A 12,902-nucleotide genomic window follows, 5' to 3' on the forward strand; every position below is an offset into this window, starting at 1 on the left:
ATATTTGATTTGGTTTGTCTGAGGCAATGTTACATATTATGTCTTTTCCTGTCATTTTTCAAGTTGAAAATTTTTTCTTAAGATAGAGTGTATATCTTCAAGTGTTTCTGAGAGCAGATATACCTCTTCAAATAATTTAGTGATCACTTATCAGTGAGTTATGGTATATTAATTAAAACAGTAAAGATTTTAAGAGGAATTTCTCCCAAAACAATTGCTTCTACCAAATTTTACAAAGAATTACTCTAAAAATTCTCAAATAGTAGGCCAAGAAAATGTCAAAACAAGTTTTAATTTTGACCATGCGTGTAAACTACTAAAATCTGCACGAATCAACTCATGCCAAATAAAGTTCAAACACTTAAGATGTAATTTTCTGGTTCTCTTTTTTCAAACCTAATAGTTTCCAGAAAGTGGTTTTTTCAACTATACTTTATGGAAGAAAGTAAAATTTTTGTCATCTGGCAAAATTTGTTGCTTCAAAGACATAACTGGGTATTAATTTTATATTTGGTAGAAAAGGTGTAATATATTTGAATCATAGCATATTAGAAAATTCAGTTTAAGTGATTGCATTGATGCAACTCTACTAGATAGAGAATGATATAAACTTGGAAAGCAATTTTCTTACTCCTAGGTTTGTTTTTTCTACTGTATTATTGGATGAATTAGAAAACTGTATAGAGGAAATGAAATTATCATCACCATTCCCCTTTTGTGGAGGGCATACTTTGTTCCAGACCTTGATCTCACAACAATATATTCATTATATCATTTAATCCTCACAAGCATTCCATAAGGTACGTTGCTGTCATTATTCCGGTCTTGAGAGGAGATTCTGAAACTTCAAAAGATTAGGTTCCCAGTTCCCAAGAGACGGAGCTGATAGCTAATTGCCTATATATGTTGAAAGTCAGCGCTCTAATTAGAATAGTTTGTAGACAATAATTTTTTCTCCCTCTTATTTTTCTTCTTAAATCCAAAATGATTGGATTTTTCATTTCAGTCTTCCTTAGTTTTAGCATGTGCTTATCTTGTTTTGTCCCCTTGTTGATGCCAAAAGGGTCAGGGCTCAGAATTTAACTTTTTTGTGTTTGATTGCTTTAGTCAGTTTTCATTTTGAGATAAAAAATGGCTCATGGAGAGCAGAAAATTCATCCAACATATTTAGAAATTTTGCCTTTAATATTTAGGACCCTGAAGAGAAACAGTGAGTCAGATCTAAGTTTCCTCTTTTTTAAATAGCCCCCAACTGCTCTTTTTAACCATGTCTGGCTGCAGAAATTTTGGAGACTTGTTACTAACTGGATGTAATTTTAATAATCTCATATACTAAACACAAATTTGAAGACTAAAACAAATTTAGAAAACATTTACCAGAGTAGTTTTGAGAAATAAATAAAAGCAATGGTTTCAAAATACCTAAAAAATTAATCCATGTTTTACTTGTTCTAAATGAGCTTAATGCTCTCTACCAACTCTATAAATTCCTCAAATCACACTTTTTTCCTCCTATTTATTTTTTTTTTCCAATTTGGACATTTCGAGAGAATAGACTGTACCCATTCTTTTCAATGTTCCTTCATTTAATTCATTCACTACTAGTAATCGACTACTATCTGGCTTCAGCTTCTAATACACTGAAACTTTTGTCAACACTAACAATCTTAGAACAGCCAAATCCAGCTAGACCATCACTGTTGTTCACTCTTTTAGTTGTGACCTTTGACATGGTTAAACATTCTAATCTTTGAAACACCCAAATCCTGCTTATTTTCATTTTCCCTTACAATATTTTTCCCACATTACTACCAGGAAGATCTTCCTAAAATACACATATGATTACCTTTTTTTTTTTTGAGACAGAGTTTCACTCTTGTTACCCAGGCTGGAGTGCAATGGCGCGATCTCGGCTCACCGCAACGTCTGCCTCCTAGGTTCAGGCAATTCTCCTGCCTCAGCCTCCTGAGTAGCTGGGATTACAGGCACGCGCCACCATGCCCAGCTAATTTTTTGTAGTTTTAGTAGAGATGGGGTTTCACCATGTTGACCAGGATGGTCTCGATCTCTTGACCTCGTGATCCACCTGCCTTGGCCTCCCAAAGTGCTGGGATTACAGGCGTGAGCCACCGCGCCCGGCATGATTATCTTTTTAAAATCACTCAGCTGCTCCTCATAGTTTTAAAAATTAAGGTTTCATTCTTTTGAAGTCTGTGATATCATTCTTTCCTAGATTTCCTTCCGCAAAGTTCTCCTGTGTTTATTGTGGTCTTCCTTTTTGCTTACTCTGTGCCTATTCATGTTTCACACAGTAGCAGCCTATTGTTTTTTCCATTCTATACTCTTGTAGTAACTCATCCATATCCACACATTTTATTAAAGTTTATGAGCCAGTAACTACCACATCTGTGTCTTTAATGCAAATCTACTTGCTGAGCTCCAAATGATTAGTGGAGTTCTCCATTTCAAATTCATATTAAACTCGATATTTTCAAAACCAGAATTTAGATTTTCTAAATCTTCTCTTCCTCTGAATTAACTATCTTGATGAATGACTCCTACATAGACATGGCTCTTCAACTCAGATACAGAAAATCTCTAAAGGATTTTTTTTGTCTTTGTACATAACCAATACATTCTTACTAGTTTTCATGTTTTAAAAAATTCTCCCAATTTAATGTATTTTACAGCTGCTTTAAACTGTTCATCACTACGAATACTATCCTAATTCAGAATTACCAGAGTTTATACAATTCTGTAGAACCAGTAGAACATTTTTGAAAACAAAATTGCCCAAAGAAACCCATATATAACAGATAAAAGCACATTTGTTCTGTCAAACAGAAGTGAAAGAAAATTCAAAGTTCTATTAATTTTATATTCCTGTTGCCTCCTATTGGGACCTCTGAGATACCCCTGTGGAGTCTTGGGATTCAGTAAACTTATTTTTTAATTTTTTAATATAATAAGAATAATTTTCCTAAGTGAAATAAGCCAGACCCCAAAAGACTTCGAACTCTATGATTTCTTTATATGACATTCTAGAGAAGCAAAACTATAGGAATGAACAACAGATGATTGGTTTCTAGGCATTAGACAAGAAGAGATGAGTTGACTACAAAGGAGCCACACAACAGAATTCTTACGGTGACAGACTGTTGTGTATGGCACTATGGCAGTGGATACCACTTTTCTTACTGTCAGAGAAAGAATTTACAAATAAGCAAGGGAAAGACTAGAATGAACCTTGTGGTACTAGAGCAGAGTTGGAGGTAATAGTATGAACTCTTGTTAATTTTAATATACAGATAGATACAGAGTAAGTATATAGATATGTATGTATAAGCAGTTAGTGTACAAATACCTACTTCCAAGTTCTGTCTGCTAAGATGACTTAGAAGTAATGATATCCTGGTATCAATGAACATGTCTAACCTAGATCTTATTTTTAAATACCATTCTCCAAAAAATGATACCTGGGCTTCTTGGAGAAATGGTTGATACCAGAGCTGAACAGGAAAAATATAAGATGAACCTAGAGCACAGTGGAGAGCCAGAAAGTAAGGAAATGATAAAAGGAAAGAAAAGAAAAGAAAAGAAAAAGACAAGGATATAGAGATATAGGCATATTAAAAGGACACAAGAGCCCATCTTAAAGAGTTTCCAATGTCCAAAGCTGAAAAATTTGAACACAATAAATAACAACACTATTGACCTTTAACCCAAAGAAAAGATAAGTGTCTATTTCTTCTCTTGCCCTCGTTAATTTATATATTCAATCATTCACTGTTATCAGTATAAATAAGAATAAGGGAAGAAATAAATCTTCCTTGCAGAAGAATTCCAAATAGTGGATAGGGAAGAAATGAGAGACAGAAAATTACCACTAAAACATCATATTTTACTTGGTAAAAACAATATCCACTGATGAATGGTACACTAGTGGGTAAAACTTTAAAGAGAAACAGGAAATTTGCACAGCCTCAAAGAGTTTCTCCAAAAAATAATAATTACTGTGGTGGTTTTAACTATCTAAAAATTAACTGATATCTCTACCTCTAGGAGGGGGAGCTTAACTTGTCTTTCCCTTGAGTATGGGCTGGCAAAGTGACTACTTCTAATAAACAGTATATATAAGGAAAAGAGTAGCTTTACAGCAGAGAAAACTTACAGATGATACTTTGACCAGGTGATCCAATTTAATATTATCAGTTATGTTATGTTGATATCATACATACCCTGACATGATAAGGAGGGCCCTTCACATATGTAGTAGTTCCACAGTTTAACCATTTAAAAAAAATCTCAAGTCTAATAATGGACAGATATTATCTTAACCCAAATTGAGAGGCATTGTATAAAATTCCTGACTAATGCATGTAATGCCAGCACTTTGGGAGGCCAAAGCAAGAGGATCACTTGAGTCCAGGGGTTTGAGACTAGCCTGGGCAACATAGTGAGACCTCATCTTTACGAAAAATAAAAATTAAAAATTTGCTAGGTATGGTGGCATGTACTTGTAGTCTCAGCTATTGTAGAGGCTGAGGTGAGAGGATCACTTGAACCCCAGAGGGAGGTCAACATTGCAGTGAGCCATGATTACACCACTGCCTTCCAGCTTGTCTTAAAAAAAGAGAAAAAAAGAAAAAGAAAAAGAAAAATTCCTGACCAGGATATTTTAAAAGTGTCAAGGTAATGAGAAACAAGAAAAACCTGAGAAGCTATCACAGATTGGAGGGGACTGAGGAGACATGAGGACTAATGAAGCATCAGGGGTTGGATCCTGGATCACAAGACAAACATTGGTGGAAAAATTGTTGAAATGCACGTAAAGTCTGTGTTAATCTGTCTTCATTAATGGTTAGTGCACCAATGTTAATATCTTCATTTTGATAAATTTATCATGATTCTGTGGGATGTTAATGTTAAAGGAAGCTGAGCAAAGGGTATACAGGAATTCTTTATCTTTGTAAGTCTTCGTAATTTAAAGAATTTAAAAATGAAAAATTAAAAAATACCCAAAAATATCAGTTTAAATTATTGCTTCCTGGTTTATTGTATTTAAAATTTAAAGAACTTTAAAAAGTTAAAAAATACCCAAAACATTGGTTTAAATTATTATTTTGTGGGTTACAGTAATAACCTCTTTATTGGTCTGCTTATCTTCATTTTCCCTTATAATCCATTCTCCACATTGCCACCAGAAAGATCTTTCTAAAATGAACATATGATCGTCTTTTGAACAACATTCAGTTACTCCTTGTAGCTTTCAAAATAAAGGTCAAATTCATTAGTTTGTCCTTCTGTGTAGGATAAATCCCTTTCTTTAAAATATTACTATCAATTCCCAGCACACACTTTGCTATAGTCTTAAGGAATTATCAGCAGTTTCCCAAAGATGTCAGGAAGCTCTGTAGCTCCATATTACCAAACATTCTGTTTCTTTTAATGAAAATGTATGTCTCCTTTTCTTCTTTCACTACTTGTTCTTAGAAACTCTGCACAAACTAAACTGCTTTTCGGAAGGGTTTTCTTATATCAGTTTAAATAGTTTGTTCCCTTCTGTGTGCTCCCTTTGCGAATAGTCCAAAGTTGTATCACAAAATGTTTGCACTGTACTGTAATCATTCATTTACTTCTCTGGCTCTCCCCCTGAAGTCAGGGACCATTAAAGTCAGTTTTATTGATATATAATTTATATACTGTAAAATTCATCCTTTTGTGCGTTCAGTTTTATGAATTTAGACAAAAGTATATTGTGCTATAACCACCACTGCAATCAAGATATAAAACAGCTCCATCATCCTCCAAAATTTTCTCATCCTGGTTTGCAGTCAGCCGCATCTCTCACTTAACTGTTGGTTTTTATTTGGTGTCTCTAGTATTGACTTTTTCAGGATGTCATACATAGGTAGCCTTTTGAGTGGAACTTCTTTGCTTAGCATAACACATTTGAGATTCATCCATGTTGGTTGGCACATCAATGGTTTGTTACTTTCACTGCTGAATAACATTTCATCATATTAATGTATAATTGTTGTTTATTTACTCATCAATGGAAGAGCATTTGGGTTGTTTTCAGTTTCTGGCAATTATTAATAAAACTGGAAATACATAAAATCATTTATGTATTGATTATTGTGTGAATATAAGGTTTTACTTCTCTTGGGTAAATAGCTAACAGAAGGATTTCTAAGTCACACAGGAAGTTTGTTATTTTTATAAGACATTGCCAAACTGTCAAAGTGCTTATAGTTTTTTTTTTCCCATTTATTTATTTTATTGCATTTTAGGTTTTGGGGTACATGTGAAGAACATGCAAAATTGTTGCATAGGAACACACGTGGCAGTGTGATTTGCTGCCTTCCTCCCCATCACCTACATCTGGCATTTCTCCCCCTGCTATCTCTCCCCAGCTTCCCGCTCCCCACTGTCCCTCCCCTGTTTCCCCCCAACTGACCCCAGTGTGTAGTGCTCCTCTCCCTGTGTCCATGTGTTCTCATTGTTCAACACCCGCCTATGAGTGAGAACATGCGGTGTTTGATCTTCTGCTCTTCTGTCAGTTTGCTGAGAATGATGGTTTCCAGGTTCATCCATGTCCCTACAAAGGACCCTAACTCATCGTTTTTGAAGGCTGCATAATATTCCATGTTGTATATGTGCCACATTTTCCCTATCCAGTCTGTCGTCGATGGGCATTTGGGTTGGTTCCAGGTCTTTGCTATTGTAAACAGTGCTGCAATGAACATTCGTGTGCACGTGTCCTTATAGTAGAACAATTTGTAATCCTTTGGATATATACCCAGTAATGGGATTGCTGGGTCAAATGGAATTTCTATTTCTAGGTCCTTGAGGAATCGCCACACTGTCTTCCACAATGGTTGAACTAATTTACACTCCCACCAACAGTGTAAAAGTGTTCCTATTTCTCCACATCCTCTCCAGCATCTGTTGTCTCCAGATTTTGTAATGATCGCCATTCTAACTGGCGTGAGATGGTATCTCAATGTAGTTTTGATTTGCATTTCTCTGATGACCAGTGATGATGAGCATTTTTTCATATGTTTGTTGGCCTCACGTATGTCTTCTTTTGTAAAGTGTCTGTTCATATCCTTTGCCCACTTTTGAATGGGCTTGTTAGTTTTTTTCTTGTAAATCTGTTTTAGTTCTTTGTAAATTCTGGATATCAGCCCTTTGTCAGATGGGTAAACTGCAAAAATTTTTTCCCAATCTGTTGGTTGCCGATTCACTCTAATGATTGTTTCTTTTGCTGTGCAGAAGCTGTGGAGTTTGATTAGGTCCCATTTGTCTATTTTGGCTTTTGTTGTCAATGCTTTTGGTGTTTTGGTCATGAAGTCCTTGCCTACACCTACGTCCTGAATGGTTTTGCCTAGATTTTCTTCTAGGGTTTTTATGGTGTTAGGTCTTATGTTTAAGTCTTTAATCCATCTGGAGTTAATTTTAGTGTAAGGTGTCAGGAAAGGGTCCAGTTTCTGCTTTCTGCCCATGGCTAGCCAGCTTTCCCAACACCATTTATTGAATAGGGAATCCTTTCCCCATTGCTTGTTTTTGTCTGGTTTGTCAAAGATCGGATTGTTGTAGATATGTTGTGTTGCCTCCGAGACCTCTGTTCTGTTCCATTGGTCTATATCTCTGTTTTGGTACCAGTACCATGCTGTTTTGATTACTGTAGCCTTGTAGTATAGTTTGAAGTCTGGTAGTGTGATGCCCCCCGCTTTGTTCTTTTTGCTTAGAATTGACTTGGCTAGGCAGGCTCTCTTTTGGTTCCATATGAAGTTTAAGGTGGTTTTTTCCAGTTCTGTGAAGAAGGTCATTGGTAGCTTGATGGGGATAGCATTGAATCTGTAAATTACTTTGGGAGTATGGCCATTTTCACGATATTGATTCTTCCTAACCATGAACATGGAATGTTTCTCCATCTGTTTGTGTCCTCTCTTATTTCGTTGAGCAGTGGCTTGTAGTTCTCCTTGAAGAGGTCCTTTACATTCCTTGTTAGTTGTATTCCTAGGTATTTTATTCTCTTTGTGGCAATTGTGAATGGAAGTTTGTTCTTGATTTGGCTCTCTTTAAGTCTGTTATTGGTGTATAGGAATGCATGTGATTTTTGCACATTGATTTTGTATCCTGAGACTTTGCTGAACTTGCTTATCAGTTTCAGGAGGTTTGGGGCTGAGACGATGGGTCTTCTAGATATACAATCATGTCATCTGCAAATAGAGACAATTTGACTTCCTCCTTTCCTATTTGAATGCCCTTTATTTCTTTTTCTTGCCTGGTTGCTCTGGCTAGAACTTCTAATACTATATTGAATAGCAATGGTGAGAGAGGGCATCCTTGTCTGGTGCCACATTTCAAGGGGAATGCTTCCAGTTTTTGCCCATTCAGTATGATATTGGCTGTTTGTTTGTCATAAATAGCTTTTATTATTTTGAGATATGTTCCATCGATACCTAGCTTATTGAGGGTTTTTAGCATAAAGGGCTGTTGAATTTTGTCAAAGGCCTTCTCTGCATCAATTGAGATAATCATGTGGTTTTTGTGTTTGCTTCTGTTTATGTGGTGAATTACGTTTATAGACTTGCGTATGTTGAACCAGCCTTGCATCCCCGGGATGAAGCCTATTTGATCATGGTGGATAAGCTTTTTGATGTGCTGTTGCAGTCGGCTTGTCAATATTTTATTGAAGATTTTTGCATCTATGTTCATCATGGATATTGGCCTGAAGTTTTCTTTTCTTGTTGAGTCTCTGCCGGGTTTTGGAATCAGGATGATGTTGGTCTCATAAAATGATTTGGGAAGAATTCCCTCTTTTTGTATTGTTTGGAATAGTTTCAGAAGGAATGGTACCAGCACCTCTTTGTATGTCTGGTAGAATTCAGCTGTGAACCCGTCTGGACCTGGGCTTTTTTTGGGTGGTAAGCTCTTAATTGCTGCCTCAACTTCAGACCTTGTTATGGGTCTGTTCAGGGTTTCAGCTTCTTCCTGGTTTAGGCTTGGGAGGAGGCAAGTGTCCAGGAATTTATCCATTTCTTCCAGGTTTATTAGTTTGTGTGCATAGAGTTGTTTGTAATAATCTCTGATGATGGTTTGAATTTCTGTGGAATCTGTGGTGATATCCCCTTGATCGTTTTTTATTGCATCAATTTGCTTATTCTCTCTTTTCTTTTTTATTAATCTGGCTAGTGGTCTGTCAGAAAAGATTTTGTTGATCTTTTCAAAAAACCAGCTCCTGGATTTATTGATTTTTTGAAGTGTCTCTATCTCCTTCAGTTCTGCTCTGATCTTAGCTATTTCTTGTCTTCTGCTTGGCTTTGAGTTTTTTTGATCTTGCTCCTCTAGCTCTTTCAGTTTTGATGATAGGGTGTCAATTTTTGATCTCTCCTTGCTTCTCATGTGGGCACTTATTGCTATATATTTTCCTCTAGAGACTGCTTTAAATGTGTCCCAGAGATTCTGGTATGTTGTGTCTTCATTCTCGTTGGTTTCGAAGAACATCTTTATTTCTGTCGTCATTTCATTGTTTATCCAGTCAACATTCAAGAGCAAGTTGTTCAGTTTCCATGAAGCTGTGCGGTTCTGAGTTAGTTTTTGAATTCTGAGTTCTAACTTGATTGCACTGTGGTCTGAGAGACTGTTTGTTACGATTTCCGTTCTTTTGCATTTGCTGAGGAGTGATTTACTCCCAATTATGTGGTCAATTTTAGAGTAGGTGTGATGTGGTGCTGAGAAGAATGTATATTCTGTGGATTTGGGGTGGAGAGTTCTGTAAATGTCTATTAGGTTTGCTTGTTCCAGGTCTGAGTTCAAGTCCTGGATATCCTTGTTAATTTTCTGTCTGTTTGATCTGTCTAATGTTGACAATCGGGTGTTAAAGTCTCCCACTATTATTTTGTGGGAGTCTAAGTCTCTTTGTAAGTCATTAAGAACTTGCCTTATGTATCTGGGTGCTCCTGTATTGGGTGCGTATATATTTAGGATCGTTAGCTCTTCTTGTTGCATTGATCCTTTTACCATTATGTAATGTCCCTCTTTGTCTCTTATGATCTTTGTTGCTTTAAAGTCTAATTTATCAGAGATGAGAATTGCAACTCCTGCTTTTTTTTGCTCTCCATTTGCTTGGTAAATCTTCCTCCATCCCTTTATTTTGAGCCTTTGTGTATCCTTGCATGTGAGATGGGTTTCCTGGATACAGCACACCAATGGGTTTTGTCTTTTTATCCAATTTGCCAGTCTGTGTCTTTTGATTGGGGCATTTAGTCCATTTACATTTAGGGTTAATATTGTTATGTGTGAATTTGATACTGCCATTTTGGTGCTAGCTAGGTGTTTTGTCCTTTAGTTGAGCTGGTACTTGTTGTTCCTTTATATGTGTAGAGCCTCTTTCAGGAGCTCTTGTAGAGCTGGCCTGGTGGTGACGAAATCTCTGAGTACTTGCATGTCCCCAAAGGATTTTATTTTTCCTTCACTTATGAAGCTTAGTTTGGCTGGATAGGAGATTCTGGGTTGAAAGTTCTTTTCTTTAAGGATGTTGAATATTGGCCCCCACTCTCTTCTGGCTTGTAGGGTTTCTGCTGAGAGATCTGCTGTGAGTCTGATGGGCTTCCCTTTATGGGTAACCCGACCTTTCTCTCTGGCTGCCCTTAGTATTTTCTCCTTCATTTCGACCCTGGTGAATCTGACGATTATGTGCCTTGGGGTTGCCCTTCTTGACGAATATCTTTGTGGTGTTCTCTGTATTTCCTGGACTTGAATGTTTGCCTGCCTTGCTAGGTTGGGGAAGTTTTCCTGGATAATATCCTGAAGAGTATTTTCCAGCTTGGATTCATTCTCTTTGTCGCATTTGGGTACGCCTATCAAACGTAGATTAGGTCTTTTCACATAGTCCCACATTTCTTGGAGACTTTGTTCATTCCTTTTTACCCTTTTTTCTCCAGTCTTGCCTTCCTGTTTTATTTCATTGAGTTGATCTTCGACCTCTGATATCCTTTCTTCTGCTTGGTCAATTCGGCTGTTGATACTTACGCATGCTTCACGAAGTTCTCGTGTTGCGTTTTTCAGCTCCATCAATTCACTTATATTCCTTTCTATTTTGTCCATTCTCGTTAGCATTTCGTCAAATCTTTTTTCAAGGTTCTTAATTTCTTTGCATTTGGTTAGAACATGTTCTTTAAGTTCACAGAAGTTTCTTACTACCCACCTTCTGAAGTCCGATTCTGTCATTTCATCACACTCGTTCTCCCTCCAACCTTGTTCCCTTGCTGGTGAGGAGTTGTGATCCCTTTTAGGAGGAGAGGTGTTCTGGTTTCGGGTGTTTTCATCTTTTTTGTGCTGGTTTCTTCCCATCTTTAAGGATTTATCCACCTGTCGACTTTGTAGTTGCTGGCTTTCAGATTGGGTCTCAAATCTTTCAGATTGACGTTCTGTTTGTTGATGATGAGGTTATTTCTGTTTCTTGGTTTTCCTTCTGACAGTCTGGCCCCTCTGCTGTAGGACTACTGAGGTTCACTCTGGGCCCTGCTTGCCTGGGGTTCACCTGCAGCAGCTGCTGAACAGCAAGGGTTGTTACCAGTTTTCTTCTTCTGCTGTCTTTGTCCCAGACAGATACCCGCCTAGTGTCAATCTGATCTCTCTTTTTTGAGGTGTCTTTTTGGATATATAGGGGTCAGGGAGCTGCTTGAGGAGACGGTCTCTTCTTTATAGGAGCTCAAATGGTGAGCTGTGAGCTCTGTTGTTGTTCATTCAGAGCTGCTGGGCAGGTACTTTTAGGTCTGCTGCAGCAGAACTCATAAACTGCTCTTTGTTCCCAGGTGCTCTGTCCCAGGGGTTTAGGGCTTTATTTATGAGTTTCCATTATGCTGCCGCCTTCTTTTTTATTTTATTTTTTCCTTCAGACCTGCCCAGCCCAGCAAGGAGGCAGCCTAGTCACTGTCGGCCTATAGCAGCTTTGCTGAGCTGCTGTGGGCTCTGCCCCGCTGCCAAGTGACCTTCCCTGCAGTCTTGTTTATATGGGTGTAGTTAGAACTGCTTTGGCGATGGTGGCCCGCCTCTGTTGAGGCAGAGTCTCTTTGCTGTGGCGGGTTGCCTTGGCAACGGCGGGCTACCTCGGTAATGGCGGACGCCCCTCCCCCACAGAGCTGGACCATCCTGGGTTCAGCTGCGCTTGCTGTGAAACTCTCAATCCAGAGTTTCTGGTTGCTGTTCTTTTGTGGGGGTGGGGCCAGCCGAGCCTGATCGCCTGGCTCTCTGCCTCAGAGCCTTTTTTAAGTTGGTATTCCAGTCTCCTGTTGAAGAGGCGCTGGGGTCTGTTTGTTTTCCCCTGCGGCCACTCACTGCGCTGGTTTAAACAGCGGCACTGAGGTTTGTGGCGCTTTTTTTTTTTTTGCCCTGGAATCTACTGTCCTGGTTCTCTGCTCAGTCCCCTTTTTGAACCGGCGAATGGGCGACTTCCCGTGGCTCCAATTGCCAGCCAAAAGGGCACCCAGACCGGTGTATTTTGTACGGAGCACCGCGGCTCCAGGGCGCCGACAAAGCAGCGGCGCGGGGCAAAGCAGTGGTGCCGGCCGGCACAGCCGTGCTGGCCGAAACATCCGCGCAGGCGACCGTGGAGCTCCTTCGCCTGGGAATTTCCTAGTCTGTGGGCAATAAAAACGCGGCGTCCACTCACCCTCTGCGCTTTCACTGGGAGCTGCAATCCTGAGCTGTTCCTAAACAGCCATCTTGGATCAGTTTTTTTTTTTTTTTTTTTTTTCATTCTGTTCAGCACTATATTGCTCTGTATCCTCTCCACCCCTTCATGTTGCCAATCTTTTAAATTTGCATTTTCTTAATAACTAATATTAATCTTATTTCATGTGCTTATTTCACATCTATACATCTTTTTG

At 38.4% G+C, this 12,902-nt stretch overlaps 1 pseudogene across 1 annotated transcript in view; it reads right to left on the reverse strand.

Annotated features, from left to right (window-relative positions):
- Positions 1 to 12,608, reverse strand: part of LOC116554853 — a 24,423-nt pseudogene extending 11,815 nt beyond the window's left edge. Inside the window, exon 1 of the transcript XR_004270310.1 lies at positions 12,352 to 12,608. The product of XR_004270310.1 is annotated as a regulator of nonsense transcripts 1 pseudogene (transcript). The remainder of the gene's footprint in view (positions 1 to 12,351) is intronic.
- Positions 12,609 to 12,902: the final 294 nt, after the last annotated feature.

Source organism: Sapajus apella, unplaced genomic scaffold (genome assembly GCF_009761245.1).
Source record: "Sapajus apella isolate SASKATOON/1434 unplaced genomic scaffold, GSC_monkey_1.0 scaffold2, whole genome shotgun sequence".
Taxonomy (NCBI): domain Eukaryota; kingdom Metazoa; phylum Chordata; class Mammalia; order Primates; family Cebidae; genus Sapajus; species Sapajus apella.